The 26,111-nt window shown below is 46.2% G+C and overlaps 1 long non-coding RNA gene across 1 annotated transcript; it reads right to left on the reverse strand.

Annotated features, from left to right (window-relative positions):
* Positions 1 to 71: 71 nt before the first annotated feature.
* Positions 72 to 25,896, reverse strand: LOC139036774 (uncharacterized). The gene is made up of 4 exons (XR_011489630.1): positions 25,766 to 25,896; positions 24,255 to 24,351; positions 8,971 to 9,078; positions 72 to 4,206 (listed from the first exon to the last, which is right to left on the reverse strand). It is a non-coding gene; the product is annotated as an uncharacterized lncRNA (long non-coding RNA).
* Between the last annotated feature and the right edge of the window lie 215 nt (positions 25,897 to 26,111).

Consider the following 26,111-nt stretch of genomic DNA (forward strand, 5'->3'; position numbering starts at 1 on the left):
ATATTGCCCTTGGCTGCTTCCAGCACTACAGAGGCAGAATTGAGTAACTGTGAGTAACTGTGACAGATTATCTGGCCCATTTCACTGAAAATATTTACTGTCCTTGCCCTTTACAGAAAAAGTTGCCAGCCCCTTCTCCAGAGCAGTGTCACAGCACAAGCTGACAATCATTGGTAAAACTGGTTCTCAAAATGTGGTCCTTGGACTAGTGGCACCAGTATCACCTGGGAACATGTTAGGAATGCAAATTTTGGGGCTCTACCCTATACCTACTGAATTAGAAATGCTAGAAGTGGGGCCCAAGAATGTGTTTTCACCAGTCTCCCAGGTGATGTTCCCAGGTGAGCATGTTTAGAAGATGCAAGCTCATGTTGAAAAATCACAGATCTAAAACAGCCATGGAGAAAATGCCCGTAAGTGACTGGCACAGAGAGGTGTCAGTGGGCTCCCAAGGGAACAGAAGAGTTGAAAAGATGTCAGGAGAGTGATAGCCCATCCGCTGCCTGGTCCCTCCGCAGCAAACCTTTGACAGCCCTTGGACCAGGCCATGCCAGCCGGGAGGGGACCTCTCACCAGCCACCTGTGCCAATGCCCAGGCCCCAGTGCCTGGCGGCCCCGCCCTCCCACAGAGTTGTCAGCGCATTTGGAGCTGTCTGCACGCATAAATTCATGGACCAGCTGTCTCTTTTAATCTGGTTGCAAGATGAAACCATTAATAGATGTCAGACACATTGGCAGTGATCTCTTCATTAATAATTTCCTCCTTTCTGAGAAAAAAAAATTAGTAACAAGCAATCATCAATAATTCAAAAATACAAGTTAACCTTTCTATTAGCAGAGTGGTTCTGCACACACCACAGACTCTTTCAGAGCCAATAGTTCTGGCTTAAATAATGTTTTTACAGCAGGAATATTAATATGTTAATGCTGTCTGTTGAAATATGCAAATCTAAAGAACTCAAATGCAACTTAGAAACCATACGTATACTTTAAGCATAAGCTGATGATCTAACCGTTTTGTTCTGTAAAAACATGCATTATCCAATAATATCTCTGCGTCCAAAAGCAAAACTTTACAAAGGAATCACTTTGAGGTTGAGGCCTTTGTGATTGGAAAGATCTCTCTTGTGCTGAACCAACGCTACCACCCTGTCATTTCTCCCCTTTAGAGTCAGCTTCTCTCTGGGGACAGACAGAAAGCCTGGACACACTTCCAAGTGACTTTCATTTGGATGTTGGTGTGCTCTTGGTAAGCCTTCTCAATCCTTAACATCAAGGGTCCCTAGAAACTCATGTAATAATAATAAAGTCCACAGTAAATGCGCTTGAATCATCCCGAAACCATTCCCACCCCGGTCTGTAGAAAAATTGTCTTCCACAAAACCGGCCCCTGTTGCCAAAAAGATGGGGGACTTCTGCTTTGCATCCTTCCTGGGCCTCTTCTTATATGATTTCAGATGCCACCCTCACTGCCAACATCTGTTTCCTCTTCTAGAACATGCTTTAATTCAGTAACACTCCTCTAGTTTGGGATTAATGTACATATACTACTATATATAAAATAGATAATCAACAGGGACCTACTGTATAGCTCGAGGAACTCCACTCAATATTCTGCAATAACCTTTATGAGAAAAGAACCTGTAAAAGGATGAATATATGTGTAACTGAATCACTTTGCTGTACACTGAAACTCACACAACATTGTAAATCAACTATACTCCAATATAAAATTTAAAAAAGGCCTTCCAGGTGAGGCCTTGCACCGACCTGCTCACATTCCTTATACCTCCCTTTACCACCATGGTGACCATGAACTAGTCACTCCTCCTCTGCAGATCTTTCTCCCCACTGGGGTCGTTATTCACCCAGACTGAGCTGAGTAAGAATTAAGTGCTTTTATGGATGTTAGAACCACTAGTACAGGGCTGGCCTGCTCAAGAGGTCTCTTCTTTTCCTTCCTCTGCTACTTCCAAGTCTTAGACTCACAAACCACCCCAGCCTTGATGCCACGCCAATATCATACACACCTGGATGCCAACACAGCAAGGAGTGCCAGCTGCCTCATCCTTGGGCAAAACCACCGACACATGGTCCAGACCATTGGCAGGTAGATCTCAGTGCCTGGGATGCTAGGGCAGCATCTTGCTTTGCCTAAGTGGGTTCTGCCAGACAGCTGTTTCTTTTCATGAAAACTCACACACACACACACACACACAACTAAGCGATGTGTGCCAAGCACCCACCATGGTTGTTTGTGTTTCTATCATATGTGTGGTCCCAGGCTGAGCAACTGGGATGGCAAAGTAAGGTGACCCCCCACCCACAGGCACCCAGAGTCAGCCCCGGGGAGAGGTCACACAGCACATCAGGGGCAGGAGGCTGTTAGGGTCATGGACATAATCAATGGACATCTAACGGGATTGAGGCATAGCCCCAGCTTTCACTTCTTGCTTCCAGCAAAGTGCTTCTCTGCAGGACAAAAGCCACGGTCCCCGTGGCAGCCTGGGGCCTTGTGGTTGGACACGGGCATTTCAGAGCACTGGGGTTCCCCAAGGCTCTCAGCTCCTCCCCTCGTCCCTGACTCTAGATTCTCAGATTCAGGAGGGTCCCAGGTAAAGGATGGCCTCACCTGTCTGAGATGGGCTGAACCTGTTGCTTCTCTGAATCCCCCTGCAGCAAGCTGAGCTCAGACCTCAGCTCTGTTCTGCCTCCGGTCTCATTCCTCCCAAGCCCGCCCCACACACAGCAGCCGGAGCGCTTGATGGAGGAGACCTTCAGCCCACAATCCTGTCACTCGCCAGCTTAAAGCCCTTCACAGATGCCCTACTGCCCTCAGAATAATGACATGTATACGCTACTATGTGCAAAATAGCTTGTGGGAAGCTGCTCTGTAACACGAGGAGCCCAGCCTGCACTCTGGGATGCCCTAGAGGGTGGGATGGTAGGGTGTGGGGGGATGGTAGGGAGGCTCAAGAGAGGGGATACATATATTCTCATGACTGAGTCGCATTGTTGTACGGCAGAAACCAGTGCAACATTGTAAAGCAATTATCCTCCAATTTAAAAAATAATAATAAAATAAATTTCCTCGTGGATTAAAAAAAAAAAGAATTAAGTCCAAATCCTTAATATGGCCAACAAGTCCCCAAATGACTGAGCCCAGCCAGCCTTTCTAAGCCTGTCCCTTCTCTAATTCACCTTAAACTCCCGCACATGGAGTCCTCCTCGCCAGGTCAAGGAGGAAAGAAGGGCATTTTTGTGGCAGGAACTGCTAGGCAAACACTCAGAGATGCAGAACACTCTGCTCGTTCCCATAGGCTAGGACGTGCCCCAAAGGCTCCCTCCTTCCTCTAACATTATTTACACACACTCTTTACTCCAAGCCACAGTGGGTGACTCTCCACTGCCTCCTCTGTCTCTGCAATGCCAAATTCAAAATCCTGATCCCGCTTTATCCTTACCTGGGCATCCAAATCACTCAGCTTTGGGAGGACCCAGGGGTTGGACGGTAGTGGAGGGAATGAAGAAGTGTCTAGCAGTTCTGTGTCCATAGGACCACCTGCAGAGCTGCCTTCTCCATGAGGGTGGCCACCTCTGCAGGGTCAGGACTGTGTCCACATCCTCATACCCTCAACGCCAAGGCCCCAGGTGCATCCAGCTAGCATTCAATATATGTTGATGAGGGCCAAATTTGCCTAGTGGGGCCAAATAGAAGATCAGGATGAGCTGTCTCCACACAGGAAGTTCAGTGCTCCTTCTGTCAAGACCTGTGGGGAGGTCAACTCACCAGAGCAAGGCTCCCAGGTGCTCAGAGTGAAATGTGTCAGGTGACATTTCCAATGGTCCCTGATGCTGGGATCCCCCAGGAGCTCTTGTTGATAACTCAGAACCCTCACTCAGCCCAGAACTGATGAACCCCAGACTTCAGAGCCTGGCAATGTTCCCTTTGTATCAGACTGTGCGCTGAGGAGGCTCATGGGAGATCCTGGGAGAGGAACTCTGTCCAAGCCGACAAATGAGCATCAGTGCTATGCTGTCGTCAGACTGCTGTTAGCACCCGGCCCAGGCTCCGAGAAGGAAAAGGCCCGTCCTGCCAGAGAGGAACCAGGAGAGAAGGCCTGGAGTCTTCAGAAGCCTGTCTGCCCCCCAGTGCCAAGCCTGCTCCAAGTGGGGCCCGAGTCTCAGGAACGATGGACACTGGACCTTTGAGGAGAAAATGGGATCAAGAAGTATGAAACAGACGATACAGAAATAAGGCCTTTTTGGGGGATGGGGGTGGGGGGAGCTGAATCAAATCATATTTTTTTAAATTTGTATTTATTTTTATTTATTTGGCCACACCAGGTCTTAATTGTGGCACTCAGGATCTTCAATCTTAGTTGCAGCATGTGGGATCTAGTTCCCCAACCAGGGATCAAACCCAGTCCCTCTGCACTGGGAACAAGGAGTCTCAGTCACTGGACCAGCAGGGAAGCCCTTCAAATCATATTATTAAGGGACTTCAGGGGAGGGTCAAGTGCTGGGAGGACTTTAACATCTGAGGTCTGTGGTCTGGCCAGCTTCATGATGGCTAAAAGCAAATACCTTTTTTTTTTTTTAAGAGGAGCTTCCTAGGCAGCTCAGTGATAAAAATTCTACCTGTCAGACAGAAGACTTGGGTTCAGTCCTTGGGTGTGGAAGATCCCCTGCAGAAGGAAATGGCAACCCACTCCAGTATTCTTGCCTGGGAAATCCCATGGACAGAGGAGCCTGGCGAGCTACAGCCCATGGGGTATCAAAGAGTCATTCACAACTTAGTGATTAAACAGCAGCGGCAGCAATTTTTTTAAAAAAGAAATTCCAAAAACTTCCTTCAGACCTCAAGTTTACAGAATTGGCTTCACCAGAATTCCTGATTCTTAATATACTTTCATGATGTTTCCCTGTGTAACTCTCTCACTATTTATTTACTTATGTTTATTACTTTTTATGATTATATGGATTTGGCATTTTCTTTTCATTGACTTGTTACTTTATTTTTGTGTTTTGAGAAGTATCAGTGAACCTCCCACCCACAGATAAAATCTGTGTTCTTGATGGTGACAGAATTCTGCGCACTCAGGCCAGCATTTGAATGCTCCATAGATCAAATTTAGGTGGGCAACTGAGCCTTTGGGGCGAGAGCACAGTTGTTTCTGGGCTCTCACAAGGCAGCCAGGCCCAGGTTTCTGCCGCAGTGGTTCTCAACCCTGCTGCATGTTAGAATCACCTAGGATCCCACCCTCAGCCATCATGTGATTTGGAGAGGACTCAGACAACAGTCCTGGTCAATATACCTTCCCTGTGGCTCAGGCAGTAAAGACTCTGCATGCAATGCAGAAGGCCTGGGTTTGATCTCTGGGTCAGGAAGATCCCCTGGAGAAGGGAATGGCAACCCACTCCAGTATTCTTGCCTGGAGAATCCCATGGACAGAAGAGCCTGGCAGGCTACGGTTCACGCACGGGGTCGCAAAGAATCAGACATGACTGAGCGACTAACTCTTTCATTTCTGGTAAGAGTATTGTTTTAATATACCTAATATTCCCACTAAGAACCACTGCAAAAAGATTCCCCATTCATAGTCTCCTGCTGGGTGTGTGTGATATGAATCATCTGAGAATTGGTGTTGGATGGGGGGAGCAGGGGCTACACCCTTAAATATACCTTTATAAAGACACCCCACCCCTTGCCCAACTCAGGGGCTCCATGCACGTACGGAGAGATGTTCCCGAAGAGGGCATGGTGGGCAAGTGTACAGTCCAGTTCCCAACATGGGTCCACAGGACACATCTATTCCAGAACCACTCAGGGTGTTGGTTAATTTTGTTGTTCAGTTGCTAAGTCATATCCAACTCTTTGTGACCCCAAGGACTGCAGCACACCAGGCCTCCCTGTCCCTCACTGTCTCCTGGAGTTTGCCCAAGTTCAAGTCCATTGAGTCACAGTTGGTGATGCTTAATCCAACCATCTCATCTTTGCTGCCCTCTTCACCTTTGGCCTTCAGTCTTTCCCAGCATCAGGGGCTTGTCAATTAATTCATTAATTTTGCATGGAACTAAATCAGAATCCCTAGAGACTGAGGCTCAAGTATTTGATTTTTTAACTTGGACACTAGTGAGTCTCAGGCGTATATAAGTTGGTGAATTTATGTGGTGTCAGGAACAAGGGAAGCTATGAGCCTCCAAGTACAACTCTCCATCTGCTGAGGCCAGGTCAGCATCATGCGGACATCAGCATTGTGTCTCTGAACATAGAGGCTGAGCTTGGAACATGTACACATGATGTACTTTGGGCAGGACTCTTTTTCTTACAAATGACAGACATCTAGCTCAAACAAGCTTAAGTGAAAAGAGGAATCCAGTGGCTTATTTAGCTGAGCAATTCATGGGCACCTTCAGGCAAAGCTGGATCCAGGTACTCAAATGCCATTCTCTCTCCCCCTCCCCATCCATATATCTCAGTTTGTGGATAGTCAGAGAAATTGGACAATGACAGCTTCCTGTATAGGTCTCATGACTTACCAGTCTTTGTAAAAAGTGAGACCTTCTGCACCACCCCTGCCAACCTCTAGCAAAGACACTGATTGGCTGGATTGGGGCACATTCCATTTCCTGAAATAATTCATTCCGCCTGGGATGTAGTAGGGAGGGCAGTTCTAGAACTGACCAGCCTGGGTCATTTGTCCACCCCTCCATACTGGGGCCAGTCACCATAACTGACAGCCCCCTGAGGATCCAATGGAGTGGGAAAAGAAGATTTTCTCCAAAGGATCTTGGGCAGTCAAGTAACATCTATTCATCTCACCTATGAAATGAAATACTCATGAACTCTTTTAATAAGTGGTTTACAAACTTGACCACTTACCCAGGGTCTGCTGCTGCTGTTTAGTCACTAAGTCACGTCCGATTCTTTGCAACTCCGTGGCTGTAGCCCACCAGTCTCTTCTGTCTATGGGATTTCCGAGGCAAGAATACTGGAGTGGGTTGCTATTTCCTTCTCCAGGGGTTCTTCCGAATCCAGGGATCAAACCTGTGTCTCCTACTTTGGCAGGTGGGTTCTTTTCCCCTGAGCTACCTGGGAAGCCCCCCTCTCCATCAGATGCTCTATCCAACCCCCCACCATAGACCCTGTGATTTTTACACAACCAGAGCTTTTTCAACCAGTCAGATGCTCCACAGGCAACCCAGTGGAATAAAGATGAGTTCCTTCAGTTTCAGAAATAGTCTGTTTGAGAAATATTATTTTACTGTACTATACTACAGAGAAAAACACTTCACCCAAAGCGTTAGCCACTCACTTCAGTCCCCAGGATCTCTTTCCTCATGCCTGGAACCCAACAGGATGGGGGCAGAGGACTCCCAAGTGCATCGAGACTGTCCCATGGGTGCAACAGGCCAGACTGTGCACGCTTATTTAAGCCATTATCACGTCAGATAAAATGTTGATAAATCATTATTTCTACCAGCTAAAATAAATGCTAATAACTCAAGGCTGAACGAGGGTGAGTTTGTTGAAATGACGTGAAGAATGGAGGGCATGATCTCAGAATGTAAAACCGCAGAAAATACCATCTGGAAACACAGAAATCATCTGTCTTATCTGGAAGCCTGTCTCTGGCGTGGCAAATTTAGGGATTGGTTGGAGGACAGAGTGTGCCCTGCGCCCTGGGGAGCGGGCTGAAAGGCAGGGGGAGCTGGGAGGCTCCTTTATTCAGAAACACTGTTCATCACTGTCTGCCACTGAAGCTTAAAGATCAATAATCTGGGGGACTGTTCACTTTGGTTTGGCTTCTGCCCTCCTGAAATGCTTGAACTTGCATTTACTGTGAGCCAGGACCACAGCTAAAAACCTTACGTGCATCCACCCTACAATTCCCTTATTATTTCCCATTAACAGGTGAGGAAACAGAAGCACAAGGAATTCAGTGATTCAGGACGCATACCGGTTTTAGGTTTCTTCTCAGCATCTCCTGGACCTTTTAAAATCACTGTTATCATATCTCCCAACCATGGACAAAAAAATAATGGAATGAGCAGAGAACTCTAAGCCTAACCATCTCAAAACCCTTTTCATTTTACAGACATTTCAATAGGGCTTTGCTGGTAAACAAAAATAAATAAGTTCAGTTTACCCAGAAGTCAGATCCCCTGTAATAAGTTCTGGGCCAGATTCTCCCCAGAGCAGGAGAATGTGGCATTATAGTTTAGGTTGAGTTTATTTCTTTGAGGCTTTGCTCCCCAAATTTCTCAGGCACTACCTACCTCAGGAAAATTGAGATATGATAACAAAGACTGTATAGCCCCCAAAAGCCCCCAGATTAACAAAGCTCCCCAGGGAGCAGTTGGGGGTCAGGGCTTCTGCTTTCAGAGGACAAACTCTAACTCTTGTTTCCCACGAGAAGAATCTTAAAGACCCATGGATGTTTTAAAATATAAATGTATGGAATTGTGCAGTCTATCAATAATCAGGTTTCTCCTCTCTGACGGGTTTCCAAAACATCAAGAATTGACGAATGTTAAATATTTCCTTACTGCTAATCACGCTTCCCCCCCTCCTCCTTTTTCTCCTCCTGTAACTTCTAACATGAATTTATTTTCGATTTGAAAGCCAATCTCACTGGTTATTAGATATTCTCCCTGCTGTCACCACCAGTAAATTATTCAACAGCTGACCAAGCTTTGTTTTAAAATGATTCTCTTATGAAGCTCAGTGACATATTTGCCATGAATACTGAATGGTGCCGCGGTCTCTAAGGACACGTGAGTGATTCCTATTTACTACCTTTAGCAAAATGTGTGTGCAATTAGCAGCAAGGACTTGCCTTGAATCACAGTTAGCAGAGATGCCTGTGGCTGGTTCGCGTGGCCCTATCTTGACACCTCCCCTCCCTGACCGGGAGAAGCAGGTTCAGCTTTTAGACCACATCACGAAATAGCACATAGACCTACCTTTTGTCATGCCTCACCTCCTTGCTTGTCTTGCCACCCTGAGCCTTGACGTACCTGTAGGGAATCTCTTCGTTATTGAAAGGAGCAGCTGGCTCTGAGCGCATTTCCCTGTGAAGAAAATAAACCTGATGGAGATGAAATTGCTTAAATTGATCATATCTCCACTGCCTCATCTACAAAACGGAGATCATAGTTCCTACTTCATAGATTCTATAATGAAAACAAAGCACTGAGCACGGTGCCTGGTATAAACCGAGTAAGTGCTTGGCAGCTGCTAGCTACCTTGTTTCCTGTTGATGCCCACGTAAGTCCAGACTCTCTAGGTCACAAGTGACCCATCTCAAATTCATGTAAGCCCAAGAGGGCATGTGTTGACTTACTGTTTGTCCTAGCGGTTGATCAGTTGAGATCCAATCAGGGAAAGAGAAACTGCTTAAAGTACTCACAACAGAAGAAATTTAATTCTGGAAATTGTCTATAGAGGTGATGAGGTAACTGAGATCCCAGAAAGGGACGGGAAGTTTAACTGAGAAATACACCAGAGCAAGAAACTACTCCCAGCCTTAGGACAGAGAAACAAAGATACTGGAAGCCCATGGGTGTGGAAGGGCATGGAAGCCTGAACCATGGCAGATGTGTCCAGGGGAAGTTGTGACTAAGGTGAACACCAGGGCATGTGGTCTTAACCAATATAGAATAGTGCCTCCCTTACACGATCCCATGAACATCACCCCCCTGGCTACACCTGCCTTATTATTTCCTCCCCGGGTGTTGTGGTTAGTCCTGTCTTTGATCAATTTAAGGGGCCTCGGTTGGGAAGTTGCTTCTTCCACTGTGTTGTGTTTTCTGGGATCATCCGCCATGTTTCTGCACAGCATCCTAAATCCAGGATGCAGGTGTCAGTCCTGAGCACCCTGGATCTGGGTTTCAAAAAAAAACCCATTAAGAGGTATGACACAGAAGTGGTGGGGACAGAATGTTTCATCTTAGCACTCAGCACCAGGTGTGGGCTGGGTCAGGAAGGGCCAGGAGGTAACTTAATAAAAGCAAACCTCATCATTCACTTTGCTCCCACAAGAGTTTACTTATTCACAGACTTCTGTTGTGGTCCACTGGCTAAGGCTTCATGCTCCCAGCTCATGGGGCCCCAGTTTGATCCCCGGTCAGGAAATTAGATCCCACATGCCCCAACTAAGACACCGCACAGCCAAACAAATACATAGTTAAAAAAAAAAAAAAAAAAAAGAATTTTCTTATTGAAAAGTGAATGCTGAACTTGGAAGCCAGGCTCAGAAAGGCCCATGTGCAGAATTGGATTAAATGAATCAATCCAGTATTTTAATTAATGATCATACTTGATAGCAGGCTGTGAAAGCAAAGAAGGAGATACACTGTATCTCGTTAGGAGATCTAACTCTAAGAATGAGAGGGGGGTGGTTCTGTGGAGATCGTGGAGTCAAGAGTTGATGCTATTCATGTTCAAAGCGACTAGCTAACATAACAAATGCGCCTTCCTCAACTTTTGAATCCCAAAGCCTCAAGTGAAAATACTTCCCATCTGTTGGAGAAGGATTCCAGTCTGCAGCAGCAGTCTCTTGATAAGGCAGTAATTACTGGAGCAATTTTAGCAGTTACAAAGGCATTTTTAAAATAATTTTAATTATTCAAAAGCCTGATTAATTATCTAGCCCAGGGATCAGAGGCCAAAGAGGAATGAAGCTGTATGGAAATGGTTACCATGACAGAGGAGGGAGGGATTCAGCTGCCTTCAAACAGAAAGCTGCTCTCTGTGACCTTGGAGTTACATGTTTGTGCCCTGCAGATACTCACAGAGGTCAGACCACTGGACTGGGCATTAGGTGACCAGGTTTCCAGGCCCGTCTCCACCACTGGCCCACTGCATCCTTGGTCAAGTTACTTTACCTTATCAGGACCCTGCAAAATTAGTCAAGGGAAAGATAGAGGGGACCCCATAGCTGGTCTCTGAAACTGTATCAAGTACTGACATCCTAGAGGACTCCTTTTTAGACTTTGGAACTTTTCCTGGGACAGTGAAAAGCCAGGGAAAGTTTATGAGCATGGAAGGGCTTTCATCATATTTAGGTTTGTGAAAACAGTCAGATACCTGTGCATGAAGTAGATTAGTGTGGGGAGAGACTGGATGCGGGCAGTGGGTGGATGGGTGTGCCCCTAAATTAATGTCTGCTTTTGAGTGGAAAACAGTAGCCCCCATTCACTGAGCGTTTATTGAACACCTCATGTATACCTGGCCCTTGTGGGGGTACTGTAGACACACAGGTTCTGCCTTCAAGGAGTTTGCCAGGGCAAGGACGCCTTACTCAGATGATAGCTCACAGGTGAGTGCATTTGGATGATGACATAAGACTTGTTCACTTTTGCTGCCATGGTGAGTCATGCCCTAACCCTCTGGATTAGCCATCTCTGCAGACCCAGGATGAGACCATCTCCCGGGGCCGTGCCCTGTGCACTTCACAGAGTAATTGCCTCGCCTCCATCACAGCTCCCAACACTCACTCCCACCGTCATGTTTCCCACGTGAGAAAGTCCCAGTTGGGAATGGAGAGCTTTTAACGGATTCTCTTGGTAGTTCCTCCAACCACCCACAGTGTGTTCCTTCTTGGCTGCCTCCTAGAGCACAGTGGTGAAGAGCATGGGCCCAGAAACCAGACCATCAATGAGTTTGAATCCCTGCTCTGCTGCTTTCTTGGCTGTGTGACCTTGGACAAGTCACACGACCTCTCTGGGCCTCAGTTTCCCTATATGTAAAAGAAACTTCATATTATAAAAGTTAAAGTGAAATATCTGCACATAGTAGATGTGAGATACTTGATAGATAAATTGCCATGTTAGTTTATGTGGTTTTATTCAGTTCTATAGGATTCAGTTACCCTGTGTCTAAAATGAGATGATAATTGTTATGCCTTTATTCAAAAAATATTTACTGAGGTCCTATTAAGTGCCAGTCTTCATGGGAGCTGAAGATAATGCAAAAAATAAGGAAGGTCACTGTCCTCATGGAGTTCTCACCCTTATAGGTGAAAGGGGCCAACAGGACAACCAAGTAAATGTGTGATATATTGATAAAAAATATTTATATAAAGCAGATTAATGTGGTGGTGTGTATCCTTCTTAAGATAGAGTGGTCAGGGAAGCCCTTTCTAATGTGATGACATTTGAGCAGTGATCTGAATCAGTAGAACAAGTGATCTGAGGGCAGAAAGTAGACAGATGTCATAAGGCACAACTGGTGCAAACGGCCTGAGGCAGCATCAGGCACGACACATGCAAGGAACAGCTATAGGACCACTGTGGCTGAAGGAGAGGAGAGGAGAAAGTGGTGGTAAGATCCCCAGGGGAGACTTGGGGGCTAGAGCACAGATCAGGATGTAGAAAGCATCGTAAGGGTACTTGGAAACCACCATGGGGGTTTAAGGGAAGAGTGATAAGGTCTGACATGCACAGAAATTACCATCATGCAAGGCAGAAGGTGATATACTGGGGAGAGATATGGAGCACCCAAGAAGTTAAAGGAGAGGGGCTATTACAGGCTCAGGAGAGCAAGAAAAGTTTCAGGGAGCTGCATAGATGGTCAATGGGAAGAGACCCATATTTCAGAGGACAGGAAATCTGCAAGCGTGATGCTCATGGAATCCATTGGTCGATTTGTTCATTATTTGCTTATCATTGTCCCCTTTTTGTGCTGTGCCCTGTCCTAGGAGCTGGGGATACAATGGTGACTAAGATTCGGCCCACTTCAGTGAGTTCACAGTGCAGGATAAGCAGAGGGACAAGATTAGATGGGTGTTAATTCCCATTAAGTCAGTAAGACTCTGGGCTTATTTGTCACTGCAGCATAAGCATAGCTAGATCGTGACCTCCAGTATTTTTTTATACTTTTGCTTATTTATTATTTTTTGGCTATACTGGGTGTATGTTGCTGTGCGGGCTTTTCTCTAGTTGGGGTGAGTGGAGGCTAGTCTCCTGTTGCGGTGCGCGGGCATCTCATTGACGTAGCTTCTCTTGTGCAGAGCTCAGGCTCTAGGGCACGCGGGCTTCAGCAGTTGCGGCCCTTGAGCTCTAGAGCACAGGCTTAGCTGCTCCATGGCACACGCGGAATCTTCCCAGATCAGGGATCGGAATCATGTCTCTCGAGCTGGCAGTGACCTCCAGGATTGAATAAGTGCAGAAGACACGTGGCTCCTCCAATAGCCAGCCAGACAGACATTTGTCACAGAGGCCATGACACGGTGATGAGTCTCTCTGATTGAGACAGCTCCATCAGTTAACCCACTTCACGTTTGCACACTCATCTTGACGAAAACCTGTAATGCACTTGGCCAATCTTACAAGCCCCTAATCATGATTCAGAATCCCAAAGGAAAAAGTGAGAAACAGAAATAAAATCCATCCAAAAATATTAAATCATCCCAAAGAACAGTGGTCTAGCTTCCGTGTTAATCAAGCTCTTTGAGGAGTGCTTACTCTGGGCGGGAACTTTGCTAAGTGTCACACAATAATTAACTCATTTCATCTTCAAAGCATCTAGCATCACCCCGCACCTACCCCTTCACTCTGACTTCTCCAGAGGGCACTGCCGGATTTCAAATGCCAGCATGTGCGTCTTTGCCTGAGGGCTTTCTCATCCTGACAGAGCCCACTTTACAGCCCACGAGGCAAGTCAGAAGCATTGGGGAATTAATGCCACTTCCCTGCATGTGCACACGCACACATGTGCACTCACACATGAGTGCGGACCTCATAGAGATGGCTGGAAGCTGGTGTATGTGCACCCCAGCTTTTCCACCCCTCGGGTGCCTTCTTTGCTCTGAGGTTCATGTTTTACAGTCTCTGAAACTCCCAGGACTATATCAAGTACCAGTCACCTCCAAGGGCGGCTTCTTCAGTAAATCACTGCTTCCTGGCCACATCTTTCCAATCTCCCCTTAGCCCTCATCTACCTTTAAATCCCAGTTAATTTCTTGTCTTAGAAACATGTCTCAAGGTCTGCTTTTGAAGAACCTAGGTTAAGATATGGGCTTCCCTGGTGGCTCAGATGATAAAGAATCTGCCCACAAAGCAGGAGACGTGGGTTCGATCCCTGGGTCAGGAACATCCCCTGGAGAAGGGAACGGCAACCCACTCCAGTACTCTTGCCTGGAGAATTCCATGGACAGAGGAGCCTGGTAGGCTACAGTTTATGGGGTTGCAAAGAGTCAGACACGACTGAGCGATGAACACTTTGACTTCATTTCAGGTTAAGATACGGCCCTGGGAATAAATCCTGAGTTCTCATCACAAGAAAAAAAAAATTTCCTAATTTGTATCTATATGAGATGGTGGATGTTCACTAAATTTGCTGTGGTCATCACTTCATGTGGCATGTAAGTTAAATCATTATGTTGTACACCTTAAACAATGTTGCGTGTCAATTGCATGCATGCATGCGTGCATGCTAAGTCACTTCAGTTGTGTCCTACTCTTTGCAACCCCACTGACTGTTGCTCTGCAGGCTTCTCTGTCCATGGGATTCTCCAGGCAAGAATACTGGAATGGTTTGCCATGCCCTCCTCAGGAGATCTTCTTGACCCAGGGATCAAACCCTCATCTCTTAACATCTCCCACATTGGCAGGCAGCTTACTGCTAGCGCCACCTAGGAAGCCTTATATGTCAATTATTATACCTCAATAAAACTAGAGGAAGGGTGGATAAATCCCTGGAAGGAAGGGACAGGAGGAGAGAGGCAGGAAGGATGGTACAATATTATTATCCTCATTTGGCAGCTGAGGAAACCAAAACAGAGAGGTTGAATAACTTGCCCAAGGTTACAGAGCTGATAAGCAGTAGATCCTGGCTCCAAACCAGCCACCAGGCTCTGAAATCTGTGCTATCAACCTCGACACCCTGTTGCCTCTGGCTGGGAGAACAGCCCAAACCACTGAACACCAGTCTCATCTAATTTTCTTTGTGAGACAGGCAGGTGGGTAAGCTATGTGGATGCATCTGTAACCTCCTCTTTGGAGATCCAGCATGTAATTCAGAGGTGTGTTTGAGAAGGTATTTGATGTGATTTTCAATGCAGTGGCAGCCACATGGTGATCCATCAGTCAGCTCTCTTTGACAGAGAATTGATCTCTCAGGTCAGGAAGCAAACCTCCATTTACGTAGGCTGCACTTGAAACGCACTCTCTCAGGAGCACACGGAAGATAAAGCAGAGTCAATGACAGTTCTTGTCAATGAGTTTGTTATGGCAAGAGGGGCGATGTGAGGCTCTCTGGGCTGAGTGTCGCTGCTGACACTCCAGATGTATGCTTTTTTGTATGATAAACACTTTGCCTGCGTCTATTAGACCTGCCTGTCAATTCCTTGACGTTTCCAAGTCCTCTTTTGATCCAAGCATCTTCATCCAATAGCACAAAAGCAAAATGGGTGCTTACTTGGTTCCCAGGCCATCAGCCATTCTTTTTCTTTCAAACTAGATCTCTCTGATTTTTCAATTTTGTTTCGTGTCTGGATGAGTAATTTCAAAACCTGGAGGTTGGTGAATTCTGAGCTTCGTCACTCAGGAATTCTTGCTCTTCACACAAAAAGAAAAGCCACTGCAGCAAATTGTCTGTGTGATTCATTTGTTGCAGGCACTGATGAGAAAAAAATTTCTTTTCTTAAAGATATTTCAGAGAACCTGGACCATTATGGTAGGAAATAACCTCAGAAAGTGAGACAAGCGTGATGCAAAAATATAATATTAGATTTTGTCATTAGAAAAGCTTATCCCTTTTGCTTCTAGGGTGAAATTTGAGATGTAGAGGATGAGAAATTGAGGAATGGAAGATCCGATCAAAACTGCCTCTGCTGGTCTAAGAGATGAATGTTTTCAAAATACAAATTTATTTTTTCTTATGGCAAGGTTTTCTGTTCTTTATTCTTACCTTAAAGAAATTAAAAATCATGTGGCTGGCTTGTTCCTGCTTCTCATACGAGCTTTTCATGCTCAACCAGCAGATAGCACTAAGTTTAAGAGAAAGAAAGGAAGGAGGGATGGAGGAAGGGCAAGAGATGGGTGAGATGAACGGAGGGAGGGAGGAGGTGAAAAAATAGTCCATGGAGGACATTCTTTCATTTCCAAACTATAACCACCTCATTGGCCATCTACAATGAGAATGCAATGGACAGTTACTCAATGCCTCACTTAACTTCATGTAAATCCAATATTTTAATACCTTAAATTCAGAGCATGCCGGTGTTATCTGTTCCATCATCTCAGCCACAGAATGGTAGTGACTCCAGTGAAGAAAGTTTCTCAGTAACTTCATTCAACATATACACCTTGTCTTCAGCAGGAAGACATAAGCTGGCTTCTCACAAGGGCTAGCTTATGCTGTGTAACCACAACCCCCAAATCTTAGAGACTTGAAACAACAAAAGCTTATTTCTTGCTTGTACTACCTCTGCTAGACATCATCCTCACTCAGGAACTCAGGCTGAGAGAAATCCATCCCCGCCCTTCCATGATCACTAAAACAAGAAAGAGGATGTGGAGGACCCTCTACTTGTTCTTAAAAGGGATGCCCATCACTCTGCTCATATTTCATTGGCCAAAGCTAGTCACATGGTCACAACTTCCTTCAAGCCAATAGGATGACACATTCCTACTATGTGTCCACAAGAGGGGATGACCCCAAATATTTGGTGAACAGCTAAAGTCAACCGTGCCTATGACTCTTGATATGGAGAAGCTCACTGTCTTTTAAAGATGGTGGTGTCAAAAACACATTTTTAGTGGCTCCCTCAGAGAGGAACAGACTAAATGTCTCAAGTTCAAAGAAGGCTGGGGAGCTGGGCTTTAGAAAATGAGCAGAATTTTTATAAGTAAAGATGAGAAACTGGGCTTTTTAAGGTGTGAAGCATAGCAGAGCAAAGGTGAGAGGGTCAGAATGATCGTGTTATGCCGCAGAAGAGTAAGTGGTGGGTGTTAGCATTAAGGAGAGTGTGTATTTAGGTATTCATAAGCTCTGAGAATGGAGGGTGAGACCACACAGCCAGCTGGGGTGGTTGGACTTCTTTCAGCTGATTGGCCACCACTTGTCCATTCATTCATTTATTCATTATTCATTCAATCAGCATGTATGAGTACCTTATTGGGTTCTGAGGATGTAGCGGCAAGGTCAAGAGAATGGAAGAAAGGGAATGAGTTTTGAAAAAGATTTTGGAAGGAGGATTGAAAGAATTAGGTGAATTTATGAAGGATGAACTTATGAGGGTAGGGACTGAGGCCAAAGGTGACCCTGGAGGTAGAGTATGTGTTGAAGCCAAGGACCCAGAGAATACATGAAGAATGAGAGTGAGGAGGGCACGGCTTACGGGCAGAAGATGAGCTGGGCTTCAGGCAATGAAACCCACACTTGTGGGTGTCGTGTCCACATTTCCTTCAGTTATAAGACATGTGGGCAGCCCTCTATTGGACACTCTTGGAGTGTGATTTAATCCTCTAAACCCCATTACCTCGACTGTGGGACTGTGCCCAGAGGTCTTTGGGGCTTCATCCTCTGGCCTTTGCCTCTAACAGCCCATACCTGTGACTCTCCAGAAGACCAGTTGTGGACCCCACTTCGTGCCTTGCAATAAGCACTGTACTTTCCTTCACTGCAATCTGGAATTAGTATGTTTGCTTTGCTGTGTGCAGGTGAATGGACCCAAGTTTGGTTCTGACTCAGGCTTGAACCTAAGGCTGGGTCCTCATCCCAGAGGCACTTAACAAGCATCCATGCACATCTGCTCATCAACTGATACTGTGACATATGATATGTCACAGAGACAAACAAGGGATGAGCAGAAACTACCCAACACTTGTCTGGGAAACTTGTCTTTCAATTGGGGTCTTACCAAGAGCAGAATCTGAGACAAGCATTTGAGCAGCTGGAATTTATTTGGGAGGTGGGAGAAAATACCAGTCAACAGTCGAGGAGTGGGGAAGTGAGGCAGACAAGGCAACCAATTCAGGGAGTGTTGTCAAGCTCATCATCACTGTGAAAGCCTGGAGCCAAATTCCAGGGGAGCTCAGGACACTGTATAGCACTCACCTGAGTTTTCCTGCTTCAGGGACTAGGGAGCTGGGGTATTAGTATCCCAACACCCGTCGATCTCAGTTTGAGGGCAGTTCCCAAGGAGTGAGAATTCCCTGGAAGGCAGCCATGTGCCACTGGCAACAAAGTGCAGATGCAAGCAGCTGGAAGCCAGGCCGCTGTGCCTGGAGGCAGTAAGGGCAAAGGATATCTCAGCATCACACCACAGCAAGCGCTACATCTGTGCTTTGTGTTTTCTCTTCCCAGTGGTGGAGGACAAAACCTCTGAGGCTCTGATGTTCTTCTTCTTTCTTCCATGTGAAGGTTAAGAGAAGAGTCAGAAAGGGACTCACCCCTCATAAGGAGGGGGGTGCCTTATCAATCCAGGAGCCATTCGAGCTTCATTGTCCCTAACCTATTAGGGGCCAGCGTGCCTGCCAGTTGGCACAGACTCATTTCCTCACTCCATAAAGCAAGTGAGCAAAAGAGAAAGCTAGCTCATAATAACCCATCTCCAAAGTCGAAGCACCATTTGACTTTGGGTTTATACAGAATCTGATTCTTTTCACCCGAGAATGCTAACATAAAGTTGTTTTTCATATACCATATTCTCTGAAAGCAGATATGTGCGGACATTTTTGAACGCTACAGCTGTAACGAAATGGAATTTTTTTTTTTTTTAGTCCAGTGGTTTGCAATCTGTGCTGGGGCCAAGGAGATTGACAGAAAAGTCTCTGAGGAGGTAAGGAATCAGGGAAGGAGAGTGTTTTCTGCTCTGAAACCCTGTCTTAGTTAGGGTCACTCTGGAAGTTGACCTTTAGACAAGGGTTTAAATGCAAGCCCTATATTCCCCAATAGTCCAGCAGTAAAGAATTCATCTGCAATGCAGGAGATGCAAGAGACATGGGTTTGATCCCTGGGTTGGGAAGATCCCCTGGAGGAAGGAATGGCAACCCACTCCTGTATTCTTGCCCAGAGAATCCCAAGGATAGAGGGGACTGGCAGGCAACAGTCCATGGGGTCACAAAGAGTTGGACACGACTGAGCATGCATGCATGCACATATATATGTTAGGGAGGTGATCCCAGGAGACACCAGTTGGAGAGTGAGCAAATGAGAAAGGGAAGGAAAAAAAAAAGGGGGGAGCCAGTAAAGGATGTGTCGGTAATGCAAGTACCACTGTGGGCTACCCAAGGCTTGTGGCTTCTCGAGAACCCTAGGAGCCAGTCTACATCCTATGCCTCAGGATGGCCCACCTCAGGGTATAAATACCCCGACTCCCATCAGTCACTGGTCGAGTGCTGCTTGTGGGGAATGTTAATTCCCCAGGACTTCCAGCCTGCCATGTAGGTAGAAAAATGGATGCTGGAAGCTAGAGAAAGCCCCTGGGCCAAAAAAAAACAAAAAAAAACACAGGTTGGCCATTGCAATTCAGTGGAATGAACTGAAAATTTAAGGGCAAGAGAGTATGGAAAAGGTACCAACAGCATGGGTATAGCCCCCTACTCTTACTCCTCTAAGTAGAGAGGCTTAAATCTTACCTGTTCTACATACACCTGGGTGCAGGGTTAAAATGCTATAGTAGAGATACGCTAACCAAAAAAAAGCTTTAAGACCTCTGGTCTGATCCAACGCATACCCCTTACAAGCAAGAGGCCCAGGAAAGGCAGAATGGGGCTCTCCACAGCAGAGCAGGGACCAGAACTGAGGTCTCCTGGGCCGCACACCAGCCCTCCTACCACACTGCATTCACCTTGGCCAATGCCTTTATTGCTGCTATTTTCTTTCTTCCCATTCCATTTCTTCACATTATCCTCGCTCTCCATGAGCACCCGCCGTGACCCGAGCTGACGATTTCTCGGCATCAACCACTCTGCGATCCCCACTAATCGCACATAACGTCATTCTCTTTCCATCTTTATCAGGCTCCTTTGACAAAACCTTTTATACATTTGCAAACAGTGACCCAAAGTGTGAAGACCAGAGGACCGAGGTTGGCACAACCACTTTGAAATTAAATGTAAATACTCTGCTTCACGTTGGACATGCTGGGCTGATAAAACATCTTCAGCAAACTCAGTATCAAGGGATCTGTTTCTAATACAAGTGCCTATTGTCTTTCATATGTGAAGATTATTCAGAAACCTTTGGGCTGCTCTATATATTAGCATGTAGACATCTCAATTTATAAAGCCATGGTGCATCCTATTAATCTCTATATCCTCAGTATCTATAACTCTTTCTCTCATACAATAAGTGCTCAAGAGGGTGGGATGTTTCAAGAGAACAGCATCGAAACATGTATATTATCTAGGGTGAAACAGATCACCAGCCCAGGTTGGGTGCATGAGACAAGTGCTCGGGCCTGGTGCACTGGGAAGACCCAGAGGGATCGGGTGAAGAGGGAGGTGGGAGGGAGGACCGGGATGGGGAATACATGTAAATCCATGGCTAATTCATTTCAATGTATGACAAAAATCACTGCAATGATGTAAAGTAATTAGCCTCCAACTAATAAAAATAAATGGAAAAAAAAAAGTGCTCAATAAACATTTGCAAAATGGATGAAGGAAAAAAATCTCCATACTCTATACCTCACCCTCCAAGTGGAACTGAAAGGGCAGTTGCAAGGATTGTCACGTATACCCCAAACTTTGGTGTCATGCCACTAAAATTTGATCATGACTTCTTTGCCAAAGATGTTTCTTGAACTATACAAACATTAATAAATAAGTTTGTCACTTATTAAATAAGTTTTTATGCAGTGCTAACTATGTATTAGGTACTGGGATATAATGGTGAGAAAAAGGGAAAAAAAGATATTTTTTCTTTACTAGGGCAGCCCAGACAGATATTAATCAAGTAATCACATGAATAAAGGTAAAACTGAAACTAAGTGGCTGAGGGATTTTAAAGATAAGTCCACAAATTCTGTGATGCTCCTCCTCTCAAGAAGTGGAGCTCCATTCTCCTAGCCCTGAGTGTATTTGATCGGTGGGTGCTGCCCGTCACTGGCCCTCAACTCTGAAAGGGTGAGGCAGACAAGGTCTGAGAAACACAGGAGGAAGTGAGAGGGACTCTTCAAGGTCAGTTCCAAAAACGCTGCCAGTGTCGGTGATTAGGTTCATCTGTGTTGTACGGAGACAGTCTAGGGTTTTTATCATGTTCTCAAGAGGATCTGGGTTCTCCAGAAGAGAGCTTGAGCAAGAATTCAGTATCTTGTGAGTTACTGAGCAAAGGTGATAGGAACAGAATGAAGGGACAAAAGAGGTGATTAAGTAGTTAATCCCACTAGGGGATTACAAGTAGAAAAATATGGAAACTCCTGTAAGTTAATGATCAGGGGCTGCCAGATAAAAATGAATATTTTGATTTGCTAAATATGACAACCCTAAGAAGGGAGCAGCTGTGAGTAGCTAGCCACTGGCCTCACAGCAGCTGAGGGGTGGCAAGAAAAGGGATCGCGTCAGGGCACCAGAACAGGATCTACCAGAGTCGGTGACCCTGGGAACCTTCAGAACCCTCCATCTGCAGGATGGAAAATGCCAGGTGACCAGTCATGTCTTGGAAACCATGATTGATTCTGCACACTTAGACGCTAGGATGGGGCCCCACAGGGAATCAGGACAGAGCGGATGTCCAGTCATGCTCACTCATTTGACAGACCCAAGTTTCCCAGCAAATCCAAACCAAACTCAGAACTTGCAACTTATCAGGGCCCAGGAAGGAGCCTAAGGGACTAAAATTAACCAAAGCATCATTAACTGAAATTGCACACAAATTCCCCAGAGGGACCCCTGGAAGTACAGAGGACCCAGATGATAGGTCCCCTGTGAGTCCAGGTTGGGGCAGACAGTGGCAGTTAAAAGTAAGGACTCTGGATCCAGACTGTTCAAATCTCAGCACCACCATTTACCAACTGTGTGACTCTGGGCGAGCCTGCAGCAATGACCTCTCCAAGACTCAATTTCTTATCTATAAAATGAGGATGATGATAACAGCCCTATTTATAGGTCCATGTTGGTATAGGAGCAACTGAGTTAACTCATGTGAACTGTTCTACACTTGCCTGCCTCAGAGGAAGTGGCAATAAATGTTCATGGTCAACGTGATTATTGAGCTATCACAGAGAGGGCAGAGACTTCACCTGAATCTTTCCCAACCAGCTTCTCACACAGTCCTGAAAACATCCTTCACATGACACATATTCTACTATGTGCTGTCATGGGTTTACCCGCCTGATGCATGGCTGTGAGCTTCCTGGGGGGCCAGATGTGCGTCATTTTCATCTCTGCACAGTGCTTTGGGAACATAGAAGGGCCTGATAAATGTTTGATCAGTGGAGGCTGCCAGTGCCAGAAATTTCACAAAGAGGCTTGCTATCAGTCAGGCCCTATCCAGACCCTTCCACTCCACCCACCTCTATAGCCCATGGCAGGTGGGGCTGCATATTCGAAAGTTGTGACAGGTGATTCTCTGAGCCTCTTTGAGGCATGCAATGGCAGGTTGGTCTAGAGAAAGTCTCCAGCCACTGTTTGGGGTTCTCCTTCCGTACCAGGCACTGGATGAAACATTGCATGAGCATTCCCTCCTTTCGTCATCTCTATGACTGCTATGGTCTGCATGTTTGTTTCCCCTCCTCCCCACCCATCCAAATTCTTATGTTGACATCCTAATCCCCAGTGTGACAGAATTACTAGATGGGGTCTTTGAGAGGTGTTGTGGTCATGAGGGTGGAATTCTCATGAATGGTATCTGTGACCTTATAAAGGAGACCCCCCCTCTCCCCCAGAGACCTCATGCCCTTCCACCAGGTGAGGACATGGTGAGAAGTCAGCAGTCTGCAATACAGCAGGGAAACCCAGAAACAGACCATTCTGTTTCACCAGAAATAGACCATGCTGGTACAATGCTCATCTTGGACTTCTAATCTCCAGAATTGTGAGAAATAAATATCTGTTATTTATAAGCCACCCAATCTATGGTCTTCTGTTACAGCAGCCCAAACAGACTAGGACAACAGCTCTGGGCTCTTAATTACACCCATTGTACAGAGAAGGAAAATGAGGCTAGCCACCTAAGCAGCCAGTGAGTAAAATTCTCTTATTCTCAGACCTGAGTCATGTCCAGCAAGAAAGATACACTCTTGCCAGTGTGGCTGAGCTCCCTGACACTGGATGGGCAGGTGCTGAAGCCAAACTCGGGAAAGGGCCTGCCATCTTCTAACTCAAAGCCTGAGCTCTTGCTCTGCAAAGCTAGGCCAGACCAAGAGAGGGGACAGGACACCCCGTGGAAGCCCCAGGGATGTTGCAGAGCCAGGATGGCAGTAGGGGTGATAATAGTCTGATAGTTAGTACCACTTGCTGAGTGCTTACTAAATTCCAGGCTTTGTGCTAAGCCCCTGTGTTGGTTGGGTTCCCTCAAAATAGACTTTGAGTCAAGAATATGGGTGCAGGTAGTTTATTTTGGGAGGTGATTCCAGAAGCACTTTGAGAGAGTGAGGGAAGGAGACAGGGAAGAGAGGAAAGCCAGTAAAACACACAGCAATGAGCAGGTCACCTCTGAAAGCAACTGGGACTTGGTCCCCATTGGGAGCACTTTGGGAAACTCCATGTTACACACCTGAGAATTATCCCACTGATGTGAGCTTTATCCACCAACTCCCATCCCTCATGAGTTGAGAGTCACTCCTGAGACATTAATTCCCTGGCACTTGTCGATGCCCCAAGTGGGGGCTGAGGACCCCCCTGGGGCCAGAGAAGCTCTGGGGCAGAAAGAATTGCAGGTGCTTAAGGGAGGAGGCCTTGGGTGTGTACACAAACCTGCAGGTAACAAGAGATGGAGAGAACAGCAGAAGGGTCCCAGCACATCCGCAAGCACATCTCAAGCCTCGGCCCATATCATGTCTAAGAACACTCCACTGGCCAAATCAAATTACATGGCCAAGCCCAACATCAGGGCCAAGAACTGCATGCCTCCCAGGGAAGCATATAGAAAGCGAATGTTTGCTGAACAGTGATCACCCTTCTGAAGTATACTGTACCTGTGCTACTGTTATCTTGGGGGAGGAACAAGAAGTAGGGTGATATTAATAGCAGTAAATATGTTTCTGCAGTAATATTTACTATAGCTCTTGGATCAAGGGAAGGCACCATCATAGCATGAAGTAACAACTGTGTTAAAAAAAGTGTCCAGCACTTACTAGTTGTGTGACTTCGGTTAACTAGCTTCATCTCCCTGAGCTTCTGTTTTCTCATCTATGAAATGGAAATCATGATAGTACTTGCCTCTTGGAGATGCTGTGGGGACAAAATGAGATAACAGAGGTGTTCTCAGCACTGGTCCTAGCACATCATCCACACTTAAAAACATATGTATTCCTGGACTTCTCTAGTGGTCCAGTGGTTGAGCCCACCTTGCAATGCAGAGGACTCAGGTTCACATCCTGGTTGGGGAACTAAGATGCCACATGTCACGGAGCAGCTTAAGTCTGCACACCACAACTGCTGAGCCCACCTGCCAGGGCTAGAGTCCATGAGCCGCAATGAAAGACCCCACAGGACGCAGTGAAGGTCCCGTGTGCTACAGCTAAGACCTGATGCAGCCCAATAAATGTGTATATATATACCCAAAAACATACATATATATCTAAAAACATACATATAGATCCAAAAACACACACATATTTATATTTATCCCCAAATACATACGTATGTATTCCTCACCTGTCTCAATGTGCCTTTCCTATTATATGCTAGCTGTGATTATGGTGGGGGGCGGGGTACTGGACGGGGTGCCTGAAGATAATATGTTTTGGTGGCAGATCAAGAGAATAACTGAGGGCAACCCATGATGTGTGTGTGTGTGTGTGTGTGTGTGTGTGTGTCATACGCTGCATTCAAACCCATCCCCGCCCACCCCACCCCCCACCCCCAAGGGCTCTCTACAATGATTGCAAGTGATTCTGAAGAATTCACTGAAACATGTTATAAGCCTTGATTACAAAGAAAAAATGATTTTTCTAAAGTGGATCCTCCATCTAGAGGAGGATGCCAGGCCCCAGTGACAAGGCAGATGAGCAGTGCGGCAGAGAAAGTCCTGGAACTCCAGGCGTGCTCCTTCCCCCAGCAAGGCTGGCGGACAAGGCCCCAAAAACCTCAAGAAAAGCCCATCCAGCAAGTCAGACCTCGCCCAGGCCTCGCTCCAAAGGCAGCAGCCCACAGAGCAGCCTTGGAAATGAATGAGAAATGGCACCTTCTTATTTATGAGCACTTTCTGTTACGGGCATAATACCGCCATTCTTTCCCAGGTTTGTATATAAACATCTCAAAATAGGGTTATTTTAAAAGGGCCTTGGGACACAATACTTCTGTTTGAAAGAGCGGCTGAGTTGCCAGAGCGGAATGGGCTGGGTTGCTGCTTGCTTCGCCTCCCCTCCAAGGGCACTCTGCATTCCAAGCAAAGAAAAGCAGCTCACTGGGCCCAGAAGTGCAGTGGGTAGCTTCAGAGTCCCACACCACTCAGGGGTCACATGGTCGGTCCTATGAGTAGTGGTTTGGGGACCCGTGGTCATTTTGCCTATAACAGTGTCTCACGTTTGCACTAAGTATTTCCAAAGCCCTGGTCACTGGCTTTAAGCACATTTACTTGTCATGCTGTTGAGTTAGTTGTTAGTATTTCAGCTGAGAAAATCGCCCCTGAAATATCAAATACCTTCATCACCTGGAGAATGCATAGAAGGCAGTTTGAAGCCAGACTCTCTGACTTCAAGTCCAGCATTCATTCTGCTGCTCCTCCTTCTCATCTCTGACTCCCTCAGTGGGAAGTGGTCCCATAAGCACCAGTTTGCTGTTGCTGTCCAGTTGCTAAGTCATGTCTGACTCTTTTGTGACCTCATGGACTGTAGCCCACCAGGCTCCTCTGTCCATGGGATTTCCCAGGCAAGAATACTGGAGTGGGTTGCCCTTTCCTTCTCCAGGGGATCTTCCCAACCCCAGGGATTGGACCCCTGTCTCTTGCATTACAGACAAATCCTTCTTTTTCTTTAATAAATTAGTTT

The sequence above is a fragment of the Odocoileus virginianus genome, chromosome 9 (assembly GCF_023699985.2).
Source record: "Odocoileus virginianus isolate 20LAN1187 ecotype Illinois chromosome 9, Ovbor_1.2, whole genome shotgun sequence".
Lineage (NCBI taxonomy): Eukaryota > Metazoa > Chordata > Mammalia > Artiodactyla > Cervidae > Odocoileus > Odocoileus virginianus.